The following is a 14,936-nucleotide window of genomic DNA, read 5'->3' as shown; positions in this document are numbered from 1 at the left end:
AGGTGCGTGAATTCAGCAAAATACTCCAATATAGTCCAGTAGTCCATAATAGTAGGGGGTTATCTGTAGGACTGGCAATGTCAGAAGAATGTAATTTTTTTAAGGAAAAAGAGCATCCACTGTGTAGACTCAGTGTGAAAATATTTTCTTTCCCGTTCCTCAGGTGAAGCAGCCCTGTGCTTTCCGGTCTGAGTTCTGAGGCTGCCAGCCTTCAACAAAGCCCATTTGAAGCCTCTTTGTTGGAAGAACCAAAAGATGAGAGCATGCAGGTCAGCAGAATTCTGTGATTAGAGAATTTTGCCTAATCCACCAGACTAAATTTGACATCTATTCAAAATCAAAAGTTATTGGGCAGCAACACCTACTCTTCCTTCTGGGGTACTGGCATGCATAATTGTCAGTATTAATCTCTTGCTGGTCTAAATGTTTAAACTCCTTTTAACTCTACTTTCATAACTATCTCCCTGTCATCTACCGTAGTCTCTGTTAATGTCATTTAGATTAAATTTTCTGGTTTTGTTTCTCTTTTTTCTAGTTTTAAGTCAGACTCGCAGTTTAGCCCCTTGATTTGAACTTTCTAATGCTGAGTAGAATTATCCAGTATTAAACCAAGATGTCTCCAGGGTAACAGAGCAGAGAAGTGGTAAAATATGCTAAATAAGGTTCTGAGATACTTGAAATATTATGCAAAAAGCAACCAGGAATAATAAAAGGCATACAGAATTTCAAGCAAGGGTATTATTTGAGTGAACATATACTGAAGAAATAAAATGCATGTATATCAGAGCAAAACTATTCATTTATTGTTTGCTTGGTTGTTGGTTAATTTTAAATAGGGTCTTACGACATAGTTCTGGCTGGCCTTAAGCTCTCCACACAGCCTTGAACTTGCGGTAATCCTCCTGCTTCAGTTTCCCAAGTGCTGGGATTACAAGTAAGTGCCTCCACTCCTGGCCTGAGACAGGTTATTGCTAAATTGCTCAGGCTGGCCTCAAATTTGAGATCCTCCCGCCTCTGCATTTGAGTAGCTGGGATTACAAGCACATCCTTTTGCAACTAGCTTCTATTTAGTTTTGACTTTCAAATCTTTTAAAAAATTTTTTTAATTAATTTATTTGATATCGGGTCTCACTATGCAGTTCAGACTTATAGTGATCCTCCTGTCTCAGTCTCCCCAGCACGGAGATTGCAGGTGTGCACCACCACATCTGGGATTCTGAGGCGTCATGGCACGTAGGACCTGGGATCGAGCTCCGGGACCTTGCGCTTGCCAGGTAGGTGCTTCGACTGCCAAGCTATCTCCACAGCCCTTACTTTTGAATCTTGAAATACATAATCAAACTGAAGTAGAATGCATTCTCAAGATCAGTACTTTGGGATCTCTGGACTATCCTCAGATCTTTCCTAGCAGATCCTCCTGCCAGTTTCTCCATCATCCCTGTATAATGCTGGCCTACTCTCCCCTCCTCCTCAAGAACGCAGGCTCTACCTTCATCTGAGGTAGGGGGTCAAGAAATCCAACCCAAGGGCCGGCCGAATAGCTCAGTGGATTAAAGCACCAGCCCGCAGGCGCAGGGGCGGGGCTTCGATCCCCGGCCCTGCTGTGCCGGCCCCGCCCCCGCGGTGCGCTGAGACAGCGAATGAGACTGGGCGTGGTGGCGCGCGCCTGTAATTCCAGCTCTTGGGAGGCTATAAACAGGTGGATCACTACGAGTCCAATCTAGTAGTGAGACCCTGGACATCCCGTAGACCTTTCCCTAATGAAAATGAAAAAAAAAAAAAAAAAGAAAAGAAATCCAACCCAGTCTCATTTAAGCGAAAAACAAAAACAAAAAATAAAAAGTCCAGGCATAGATTGATTCAAGAGTTAAACTAGGAATTAAACAATAGAAGCCAGTCCTCAACCCAGCTTCTTCAGATTTGGTTCTGTTTGAAAGCCCTGCTGATGGTCCTTGGCAACTACAGTCTTCCTGGTGTACTAACAACCAACTATAGAAGAAAGATGCACTTGTCTAACTGGGCGAGTAAAAGAACCAGACTTGAGTCTTGGGGGCTTAGACTGGCCTGCCTGTAATCCCGTGCCCATCTCCCCACCAATCACTGTAATCAAAGTAGAAGCTCAGGAATCAAGCGCTTCATTTAATCCTCTTTGGCTGATGCTGGGACTGCTGGTGCACACTTATAACCCCTGAGGGCTGAGGCAGGAGGATCACCATGAGTTCAAGATCAGCCCGGAATGTATAATAAGAGGCAGCCAGAGGCAGGAGGATCAGAAGGTCAGGCCCAGCCTGGACAATTTTTGATTTACCAAGACCTTTTTCAAAATAAAAATATATATATAAAAAAGGGCTAGGGTGTATCTCAGTGAGAACACCTGGGGCTCATTCCCACCACCACTTAATTAATTAACTAATTTTTTAAAATGCATGAAATGAAAGAAGAAAAGGAACAGTTGCTCAAAGTGAAAGTGAGGTAGGTGCACTGACAGGAAAGGATTTCAGACTCTGGACGGTGAAAACACCACCCTCTTAAGACTCCTGATCCCTGGGACTTAGTTCTGTGTTCACCTCAGATTTGGGGAAAAGGATTAAAAAAAAATAGTTTTTCAAAAGGGATTTGAAATTCCCAATTAAAATAAATGTTTCTCAGGTTAAAATAGGAGACTCAGAGGACATTTTACTTTTCAAAGCAGGTCAGAAAAATTGCTGTGCTGATCAAGAAAGAGCAGACATTCAAAAAAAAAAAATTGCTTATATTCAAACTCAAGTTTCTGAGCCAGTGAACGACGAGAAATTACTACAATTGTTTGTTGACTCAGACAAGACATTGAACTCTTTTTTTATTATAAAAATGGAGTAACACCAGACATGATGCTATACACATATGATTCTGGTACTTGGGAGGCTGAATCAGGAGGATCCCAAGTTTGAGGCCAACCTGGGTTATATAATGAATTCAAGTGCAGCCTGGACTACATGATGAGACCCTCTCTTAAAAAAAAAAAAAAAAAAAATTAAGACTGGGTAATTAAGGGCCAGCCAGATAGCTCAGCAAATTAAAGCACCTACTTAGGTGGGCACAGGGACCACAGTTTGAGCCCCAGCATGCTGTGCTGGCCCTGCCCCTGAGGCTCACTGAGCCGGTGCCTGGGCCTGGGCGTGGTGGTACATGCCTGTAATCTCAGTGCTTGGGAGGCTGAAAACAGGTGAATCACTGAGTCTGATCTATGTAGTGAGACCCTATAGACCTGATACTAAATACATAAAAAAAAGAAGACTGGGTAATTGTTTGGGCCTTTCACCCTCATCTATTGTGTTTTACTTCTGAATGATGACTTTCAGTGATCCCCAAGGATAAGATTACAGAGGCATTCTTTCAGGGGCCGTCCTCAGGAGCAATACTCACTAGGCCAGGTCCCACCGGCTCAGTCCCTGGCTGGTCTCACTGGGTCCTCTGCAGCCGTGCATCTGCGAGACCGCAGTAGTGGTGAAGAATGTGCAGCAGGCCCATGGAAGGCTGCCATCTTCTCTTTCTTTCTGGCACCACTGGAACATGTGGGTCAAACACACATACTCAGTTCAAGTGCATGAATAAAACTCTACTATATATAGTATGAGTTGATTCCAGGATGCAAACTACATAGAGCTGAGCTAAAATAACAAGTTCAGCTTCATGTTACTCAGATTGGCAACGTTTAAAACATTGAACACATTTTTCCAGTCCCTCCTCTGTGAACCCTGGTCCTTACCCATGCTCCTTTGTGTGGCTTCCATCCAGCCAGGCTGTTTTCCTGAGTTCTTTCCTGCACTTGTGCCAAGTGGGAGCTGTTTCTGTCTGACTTTCATGCAGATGGCTCTGTGGTTTCTAATGAGAAGAGCTTGGGGCAGCAATATGGCAGCAGGAATAAGAGAATGTGGGGGATTCCACAGACGTATGTGTGTGTGTGTGTGTGTGTGTGTGTGTCCAGCATGAGCTCTACCACCAAGTGACATCTTGAGCCAGACTCTATCCTCTATCTGTCATCTTTTGAGGAGTGATTTGGGAGCTGCCGACAGAGACTAACTCATTTATCGGTGCTGCCTCTACCCCTCCATAGCTTTTTCACCTTTTTTCCTTGTAGTGACTGCTCTTTCCTTAGGCCCTGGCCTACCCAATAAAAGCCAATCTCATCACATGAAAAACCTCACATTTTTCTCAGATGCACTCATTTTCATGAGAAGGACCTTGAAGGATCCTACAAACATCTCTTTGGGCAATATGGATGCCCACAGGAAAAAGATGGTCTTTGCCCCAACAGCCTTCCCATTCTAAAGTGGACATTAAAAAAAAAAAAAGACAAGCTACATGCAGTGACTGGCACCTGAGGTGCTTTGTACATGCTCAATGTGAGGTGAGGGCATTTCTGTCTTCCTCAGCCCTACCCACCATTTGTGGATCCCCTCAAGTGCCGTCTCATTCTTTCCCATGTCTGACTCAGGAGCAAAGTTCTGTTCAGGATGGCCTGTGTGAAAAGTACTGGGGCTACTGCAGGGTTGAACTTTTTATTCCAGTGCAGGAATTGGATAATAAGAAGTAAACAGGTAAGCTATCATAGAGCAATAAAGAAAACAGGCAGAGGGGCATTGGATTCTACTTATCCAATCTACAGCAACAAAAGGCACAGAGGTCCTTCTGGGGAGGGAAGCTCTTGGGACCCAAGGCCCAGTAGGAAGGTAAGGCTGGGCTGACCTGGGGACAATGAGACCAGAAGAGCAGTTGTTGTGAGATGGAAAAGGGCTTGGGTATTTCAGGAATGAAAGGACGGCCAGTGTGACTAGAGCCCAGTGCAAAGGGGGCAACAACTGAGTTGAGAAAGGTCATCAGGGCCCCACCATGCGAGCGGACAAGCCATGATCTGGTGCACCATTATAGTTTTGGTGCAGTTTGGAGAGGAGAATGTACGTTTCTCCTTATCCAATTTACAGGTTTCTTACCCACAGTACTCTACTCTTTTCAGCATAGAAAGGAAACAGAATTAGTAATTAAAAAATGCTTTTTTGGTGACTATGGCATTCAAGCTAAGATAAATGAAAGGTCTTGAAAGATATTTGGCATAAGCTACCCAAACGCTTACAACATTGAGGATTATCTATTTAAGAACCAGATATACTTGCTTAGAAAAGGTTCTAATTCCTCAAATTTTCTGTTTTTCAGAGTTCCTGCCCTTTTATCTATATTATTTATGACACTGTTATCTTTCCTTCCTTCTACAACCTTTATTACACCCGCAGGTTATAGAAGACATTGCCTCAAGAATTTAATCCAGCTGAGCGTGTAGCAACCCAGCAGGCCCTGAGTTTGATCTCTAATGCTCAAGTGGGGTAGTGGTGGTAATTTAATCCAAATCCTATTATAGAAAGGATCCAGCTGGGAGCTGTACAGCTCAAACATATTCCAGCCACGGTTAATGAATAACTTTCAACATCAACCTGAGAATAAGACTTCCTGACTTGGTCCTTTGGCTTGGGGTTGAATCTTCCTTTCAGAATTGTCTCCCTATAATCCACAGATCACAATATGCATGTAATTTTTAATATAAAATAAAATATTTATCTAAAAGATCTATCTCCCTAGCAACATGAGAACCCATATAAAATAAGGGCAGTGACTCATTTCTAAACCTTAATCACTCAAGACTAGGGCCCTGGGCGACCCACTGGGCACAGGGAACAGAACAGATGCACAATGTTCTCCCAGCTGCCAAGTCTGATAAAGCTTTTGCATGTATCTAAGAGTGAATCAATTGTCTGCTTACAAACTCTGTACTTAGAACCACCCTGGATATTCAGGGTGTGTTCTCAATGCAACTTGCAAATATCTGCCTCTAATTATATTCGGAGGACTAACAACCACCCTGGCTTCGGGGTTCTCCCTTCTCCCTCTTCCTCCTTCCCACCCCCAGAGCTCCCACTGCTGCAGCCATGGCAGCCAGAATGAACAGCCTTGGAACCTTATCTCTTACTATGGGCACATGTCTCTCCATAAGGGCTTTATTGTATGCCGGCCAAACTGGACTCTTTAAATAGACCATTAAGTCATACTGAAATTGGCACTCTAGCAGCGAGATTATGATGGTATTTATTTAGTCAAGGACCTAGGGATTCTCAAATCTTGCCTCTGACTAGCTGTCCTTTCCTTCCTTCAAAGAAAATATGTATACTTGTGATCAAAAAAGCCTAGCCATGCTTTTTACTAATTGAGGATTCACACCTAAACCCCAGGCAGAATTCTGGTGAGTATATCCAGACTCTTCTTGCCTCAGCCAGGTTGAGCCGAGAAGTCTGCTTGACTGCTGAGAAACTGGGAAAGGCCTGTCCCATGAGCCCCAGGACTTGACATTGCCCCAGGGCCATGAGCATGCTGGACTCCAGGGCTCAGCCCAGATATCTTCATCCCAACCTTCTTCCCATCCCTCTTCTTCCTCTGGTCTCTCTCATCTCCTCTCCATAAGCAGCTCCACCAGAAACCCAGGAAGCATCCCTTCTTTCCCTTGTCCCTTGCCTCCCTAAATACCTAATCCCTGTCAGATCTGCCCAACTCTGCCTCTGACACAAAAGTCTGAGCGATGCTTTTTTCCTTCTCCATTTCCTCCAGCTAATCTGAGAAAACATGGTTGTCCTCTGCCTGTGTTAGGGCACACTGACAGAATAGCAGGCTTTGGGCTGGGGAGATAGCTTGGCAGCATAAGCGCCCGCCTGCCAAGTACAAGATCACAAGTTCAATTCCTGCTACTGCATGCCATCCTGGCCCTGGAACCCCAGGCACTCCTACTAGCCCCAGAACCAGGTGTGGTGATGCATACCTATAATCCCAGGGCTGGCAAGTCTGAGACAAGAGGATCACTATGAGTCTGGACTGCATAGCGAGACCCTCTATCAAAAAAATTTTAAAAAGTAGATAGCAGGCTTGTAGGCACATTATAACAAAAGTTAGAAATCAGTTCTTAGCCTGCGTCTGTGCTCATGCTGCCTGTCATGTAGCGAGCCTCATCTAAGCCTAGATGATCCCCCCTTAACATGTAGGGTCAACCTGTGTCCAGCTTGTGCTTTAAAAATATGCAATGATTATAACTTGCTTCAAGGCCATCATGTTTAGGGGAAGACTGGCCCAGTCAGGGATACTTTCAATTCTACCTACTCTTCTTAGAACGCCTCCCTTCCAGAATGTTCCTGTACAAACCTGCCTGACAACATATGACATAATTCTTGTATTCCATGTAACCAATCACATAATAACCTGCTAGCAGCTTTGTACTTCCTACTTACAAGCCATATTTAAACTGAACTCAAACCTGACTCTGGGTTGGTGATTTGAACCTCTGGGTCCCCCAGCCTGCTAGCCTAATAAAAGTTGCCTTCAGTGCAGAGTCTTCCATTTGGATTGATGTTGGTTTTTCTGCTGCACGTGAACTAAGTGGCTTCTGCCCATCCTCCCCCATTCCACTTCCTTCTGCTTGAGCCCTCCTTCAAACAACAGTTAAAGTGGTCTTTTAAAAAGATTAATCAGATGGTGCTCTTTAAAACTGCCCTTCATGCATGCAGCACCCAAGTCAGGCAGACCTGACACCCTTCATCACCTGCCAAGGCCTGTACCATGTGTCTCAGATTTCCTCCAGCGCCAGCCAGCTGCCACTGGCCCCAGCTTTCCAGCCACCAGGCCTGTATGCTTTCTGCTCCACCCTCTGGAACACAGTCCCCTCTCTCTTTGCCAGCTCCTTGCACGATGGCGTTTCTTTAACTTGAGGCCTCAGTTAAAAGATCACCTCCTCAGGGATGGGGATATAGCTCAGTGGCATAAGCGCCTGCCGGGCAAGCACAAGGTCCTGAGCTCAATCCAAAAAACATCTTATCAAGGCCTTCTCTGATCACCTGACCCCAGATTGCCTTTTCCCACCAACAATTTTGTATCAGGCTATTCTGTTTATTCCTATAGATTTTCCAAAAATCTCAGGGTATTCATTTGTCTGCTTATTGTTTGTCATTCTAACTAGGAAAGTACATTCTTTGAGAGCAGTTCTGGATCTGTTTTATTCACAACATATGGCATGTGAAAGAGGCAGTGAGTGACTGTTAGGAACATGAGTGATTTTGTTGCAATTCCTTCCACCTGTGACCTCGACTCCCAGTAAAGGAATAGGACACTAGTTTTCTTTTTCTTCTTCCATTGTTTTCCCACTCAGGGGTCTTGATGGATGGAATTCTGCTCCGATGGTGCAAAAGAAGAATTTTAATGAAGACACTGTGTACTGAGGCATGGCCCATGTTAAGAGAATCAACACTGGATGTTCAGATACCAGAGACTACAAGAGCAGAGAGCCATTATCTCTGAAGACTCAGTGAAAAGGAGGCATGAACGGTGTTCTCAATGGCCAGGAAGAGCTGGAGTTGTGGAGGAAGCTGCCCATGTAGACCTGTGGTCCCAGAGGGACATAGCCACTGCCAGATTGATGGAGCAAACTATGACAACAACAATCATCTCTAGTCCATTCTCCTACCACTAAAGCCAATTGAAAACCAGTCATCAAGGGTGAATAAATCAATTTGGAGGTCAACCTTCTAGAGTCTTCCAGAGCTTCCAGAGGAATAGACAAAGAAAGATTAACCAGGACAGGTTTTTACTTCCAGCAGCTAGAATTCAGGCTAATCTTGCTCCTGTGACTTAGGAGCCAGTTTGATTTAGAGTTTATATTTAGAACTTAACTACCATTGTGACTAAAGGAAAAACAATTTTAATTTCTAATTAACCACCTTATTAGAGAACACAATTCATGAGGGTATGGGAGCCTGTGTCAATTACTAAAGTGTTTTTTCTTACTAATAAGCACAATGCAGCAGATTCCAGAAAAAGAAAATTGTAATCTTCTCTGGCCACATCATAAATTGAATTGTAAAGCCCATTGATGATATACATAGTATCCTCACTAAATATATGCGACCAGTATTTAGCAAATCTGATTTCTAGGTTCTGTAAGATCTGTTACAGAGGAAATATAGCTAGATTTTTTTTTTTACCAAGTCAAAAATACATTTTGAGTTCCAGTGTTCATCGTGCTCTGAACAGTTGCTATGTGAGACTATGCATAGCTGAATCATTCTACTCTACAAATACAGAATTGCACCCAGACTTATTTTAGGGATATTGGTCATCTTAGAGATTTTGCAGACATATGTTGGAGGAGGGATGTTATGAGTAGAAGTGAAATGCAAGTCTTCCTGAAGTTGATAATGCAGTTTTGGGGAAAAACACTTACTCTTTGCAAATTTAGCTGTGAGACCCAGGGGCAGCTTACATGGCTGGAAGGAATCACAGTATCACTATAAAACTTTCAAATCTGCGGTTTAGCATTTGACTTGAAAGCTCGAATAACTGTATTGGAAGTTTCCATAGAGGCAGAAGCCTTAGGACAGAGGCAGCCACCAAATTGATTTTGTCTTTGTTAATTAAGGGCTAGGTCTGTGGGGCAGTAAATAGCAAGCTCAGCTCAGTCCCAGTTCATCTTCTCTGTGATTTGCGTATGCTAAACATTGGAAATGAGAATCACTGATACTAAATCAGGACCTCTTCAGTTTGTCTACCTGCATTTTGTGTAACCAGAAAGCGTACACTATATTTATTGTGTTTATTGTTTTACTTAGGTTTAGAAGACAATAGAATTTGATAATAGAATGTAGATAGACTGGACTTTATCTTTCCTCTATGTAGAAAAGAGGCAAATTGCTCTAAATTTTCAAATTTTTAATATACAAACCGATAAGGAAAATTAAAATTTTCCTCTCATAGTCCTTACCAGAGATTCCACAGACAGAAAATAACTACTTGCTGGGTATGGTGGTGCCTACTGGTGATCCCAGCACTCAGGAGGCTGAGCCAAGAGCATTGCTGACTGTTGAAGGCCAGCCTGGGCTACATAGTGCATCCAAGGCCAGCATGGACTGCACAGCAAAGCCGTGCCTCAATAAAACAAAACAAAATGAAGAAAAAAAAAAAAAAGGAACAAAGAGAAAGAAAATCTAATCTATCACCTGGCATAAACTCCAAAAGAAGCAGGGTGGGTAGTAAAGTAAAATACAACAGAGATCTTAATTAAATCACTCAACACCTTAGCCCATGATATGCATCAAGCGTTTCTGCTTCCATTTAATTAACTCAAAATTATTCTTCTTTTAGAAATGACACAAAGGCTGGGCTGTACACAGCTGAAACACATGTTAGCATAAAGCACTAGATTTTTATTTTTTATTTTTTATTTTTGGTGGTACCAGGGATCAAACTCAGGGCTTTGCACTTGCCAGGCAAGCACTGAGCTATCTCCCTGGCCCAGCACTAGTTTTTTAAAATGTGTGCTTCTTTTTTTAAATGTATTTAGTACAGGATCTATGGGGTCTCACTATACAGATTGACTCCTGTTTGCAGCCTCCCAAACACTACCATGCCCAGTCTCAGTTACTGTCTCAGTGCGTCCCAGGGCGGGGCCGGCTCTGCACTCCTGGGATCCAACTCTGTCCCTGTATCTGCCTAAGCAGGCGCTTTAGTCTGCTGAGCTATCTGACCGGCCCAAAATGCGTGTTTCTTAATGTACCTGTTGATGTGGCCTCATTGCTTTCACTGTGTGTGGACTGACCTGAAGGGCCACCCACAGTAAAGGGTGCAGTAAGAAGAAGGCAGGTCCACATTCATAGACGAGACAACACACCAGCATCGTTTATGGAAACACAGCTTAAGAAATGCAAGGCATTTGCTGGCTTTACTCAGAACTCTCAGATGTGGGAGAAAGATGTGTGAGATTCGGACTTTCCTTTTTCCAGCTATGAGGAATTTGTCCACTGGAGCCAAGCGGCTGACCGTGGCAGGAAAGGATTAGCCCAGGGCCTGCCTGGCAGGCTGCTTGGTAGAAACTCATCTGCTGTCTGACATTATCGTTATTTTTCCATCGTGCCTCGGTTCCATCCTTAGCAGGAATATGAGCCAGCTCTCTCCCGAGGAAGGCTCCTGCTGCGAAGCCATCTCTGGCAGGGAATTTTTAACAAAAGATCAAAAGCCTGACATTTATTTTTAAGCATGAGAAGGAGATGTGCACAAAGTTGGAAGCGAGTGTGCAGATAGAGAGAACTGCTAAACGGTTGCAGGAAAGAGCAGTGGACCAGGAAACGTTCTATGATGCGCTGCCAGCTTTGCTGTGTGAAATAGTGACTAACGCCTGTTGTGGGCTCAGCTAATCAGCTCTGACGTCATTTGAAAGGGGGAGAGTAGGGCAACGTGCTTGTGTGTTCACAGATGGGATCTCTCTATGGAGTTCAGTTCAGGCTGGCCTTGAACTCACTTCAAGCCCGGGCTGGCCTCAAATTTTCAAGGATCCCCTTGCCTCAGTCTCCTGAATGCTGAGATTACAGCTGTGCACCACCATTCCTCGAGGCATTACTATTCTGAACCAGATGTATATTTGTGAGAGGTGCTGGGAATTGAACCTAGGGCCTTAGGTATACTAGGCAATCACTATACTACTGATCTTTTATATTTTTGTTTATTTTGAGACAGCGTCTTGCTCAATTGCCCAGGCTGGCTTCGAACTTGCGATCCTCCTGCCTCAATCTCCCAAATAGCAGGGGTTACAGGTGTTTTCCACCATGACTGGCTTGAATCAGGCATGCTTTATGATTTCATGTCTAACTTGTCATTCAGGGAGATTGTTAAGACAGTGATTGAAATAAAAGTTCAAGATGATATTTTAAAAAAGAAACATTTTCATTCTTACGGATCACACTAGCAGAGATAACAATTTCTTTTTTTTTCAGAAAATTCATGTGCATTCATTAATCTGAGTTAGGAGTGTTTGCGTGGTAGAAAGATTAAATAGTCTGGATAAGAATTTCATAGTGTGAGAATTTGTCACCTTCAGATTGTCCACCTACAAGAAGGAGATTTCTTCGAAATTAATTTTAAATGCAGCAGAGGTAGAAAAAGGTATGGTTTGCAGAAAATTACCAAGTGAAATATAAGGAGATATCACCTTCTCTCATAAAGAATAATTATTTATATCTCAAGGTTTAGTGCACTGTCATGATTAGTTTTCCTATTATGATCACATTCATGTTAATGTGCCCTCAAGCAGTTGTAGGGGCCGGGGGTTCCACCCCCCGACTACCACCCTGGCCCTGCCCCCAGGGTGCACTGAGATGACAATTGAGACTGGGTGTGGTGGCGCACGCCTGTAATCCCAGATTTTGGGATTACAGGCCTATCACTACGAGTCCAGTCTAGTGGTAAGACCCTGAACACCCTGTATACACTTCCCTAAAATACAAAAAAAAAAAAAAAAAAAATCACATCCATGAAGCAGGTGGCACACAGCTTTAGTCCCAGCATTCAGGAGACTGAAGCAGGAGGATTGCCTCAAGTTAGAGGTCAGCCTGGGCTACAAAGTGAGTCCAGAGCCAGCCTGGATTACATAGTGAGACCCCGTCTCAAAAACCAAAACAATAAACAAGTAAATATGTAAGTATGGAAATAAATAAAATCACATCCAGGAGCTGGGCATGGTAGTGCATACCAATAATCCCAACACTTGGGAGGCTGAGGCTGGAGGATTTATGAGTTCAAAGCCAGCCTAGGATACAAAATAAGGCCCTGTAAAAAAAAAAAAAAAAAAACCCAACATAAAATAAAATAAGATCACATTCAGAATATAATTAAGTAAATTCTCCAGATTAAATTCCAGTAGCTGAAGGACTCACCCAAAGTAATAAGTACTTTAATAAATTGTCTTGGGCCGTAAATTTAGTTCAGATGGGACCAGAAGTCCAGCCAACCTCATCATGAGAAGTTTACAGCTGCTGCAGGCACAGGTACTTTTTTGCTGAGCTGACTCTTCCAAGCTCTGGGATAAAGTTTCTAATGACATTCTTTTTTTTTTTTTTTTTTTTTTTTTTTTTTTTGAGAGAGAGAGAGAGAGAGAGAGAGAGAGAGAGAGAGAGAAAGAGAGAGTGTGTGGTGTGTGTGTGGTGTGTGTGTGGCCAGCTCAGCCCACCAGGGGGCGGGGCTGGCTGGCATGTGGTGCTGGGGGATTGAACCGCGGTCCCTGATGCTTTGCCAAGCTTGTTCTAAGTAGGTGCTTTAGACCACTGAGCCATCTCTCCAGCCCCACTAATGACATTCTTCATTTTACCTTTGCTTAAAGTTTAGTGCAGACTGGGGTGTGTGTGTGCGTGTGCGTGTGCATGTGTGTGTGTGTGTGTGTGTGTGTTTATACATGAAAATGACATTAAAAATAAAGGTTTTAACTTGAAAAGGAAAACCACATGTCATTGAAAACTAAAATGTATCACAGTAACGGATCTGTGAATATTACATCAAAATTTACTGCAAGAGGATGTCACCCAAACTTGTAAATGAAATTCTTAAATATAGAAAATATCTAGCATGTTTTATGGTGTGTGTGTGTGTGTGTGTGTGTTGCTGAGGATTACATACAGTGCCTCATGTGTGTTCAGCATGTGCTGTACACTGAGCTATATCCATAGGCTTCACGTTTTAATCTGTAGATTTACCTTGGATTATTTTATACAATTAAACTTTTAAAATGTGATGATCCATCCAAGAGTGGTGGCTCACGCCTGTAATCCTAGTGATGGGGCAAACGAGACTCCATTTTTAAAAATTTCTATTTTAAGGGAGGGTCACTCAAGTTCACTTAAACTATAGATAAACTCACTCCCTCACCCCCACCCGTGTAGCTAAGCATAAAGCCACTTAGAGAAAAACAGGGTCATAAAATAGGAACAAATAGTTGAAACAACTTGGGGAACAGGGTAAATATTAAAACACTATGCTTTGTGACAGGCAGATAGTTAATAGTGTATGGGAAACATAAACTTTATGGCAATTGTGTGACATTCTTGTAAAATTCCTGAAAATGAGTTGACGAGGTAATGTAGTTACTATGGAAACCAGAAAAGTATAGAACCTGGAGGTAAAGTCCAAATGGGGGCCAACAATTTGAGAGTCCTGACTCAAAGTCAGGATGTTGGTCTCGAACCCACAATAAAAAACTTCTTTGGGGGAGCTGGGCAGATGGCTCAGTAGAATAAGCGCTTCCCTGGCAAGTGCAAGGGCCTGAGTTCAATCCCCAGTTCCACAAAAAAAAAAAAAGAAAGAAAGAAAACAAAAACTTCTTTGTTCCTGCAATTTTACTTGCTCTTGTGGGTGCTCTCTTCACTGAGACTGCTGTAACATCACTACTTGGGAAGCTGAGGTAAGAGGATAACCACGAGTTCAAAGCCAGCCCGGACTACACAAGCAAGTTTATGGCCAGCCAGCACTATATACTGAGACCCTGTCTCAAAAACAAAAAATCCTGGTCATTGCTATATCAAATATATTTCTAAAAACTACCTTTGAGTGCTGTTTTCCTCACTGCAAGTAAAGGAGTTCAGAGCAATTGGAAAAACAATGTTTTCCCAAAGCTATGCAGATGAACATATCCACCAGGAAGGAAGAAAGCTACAGACTTCTCACCCAGTCTTCCTTATTGTTTCCATTGCAACCACCAGCATTTATTAAACTTACTATGTATCAGGTTTGCTGCTAAACATTTTTTTTTTAATTTTTAAATATTTAGTATAGGATCTCACTACAGAGATCGGACACATAGTGATCCTCCTGTTTTTTCAGCCTCCTAAATGCTGGGATTATAGATGAGCGCCACCACACCGTCTCAGTTGCCATCTCAGCATACCCCAGGGGTGGGGCCAGAATGGCAGGCCAGCAATATTGAACCTCAGCCCCTGCACTCTGCCTAAGGAGATGCTTTATGAGCTATCTGGCTCGCCCTGCTAAACATTTCTTTTTTCTTTTCTTTTCTTTCTTTTTTTTTTTTTTTTTTTTTTTTTGTGGTACTGGGG

The sequence above is a fragment of the Octodon degus genome, unplaced genomic scaffold (genome assembly GCF_000260255.1).
Source record: "Octodon degus isolate 3935 unplaced genomic scaffold, OctDeg1.0 scaffold00164, whole genome shotgun sequence".
NCBI lineage: Eukaryota > Metazoa > Chordata > Mammalia > Rodentia > Octodontidae > Octodon > Octodon degus.
Note: the sequence above shows the minus strand (reverse complement) of the source record.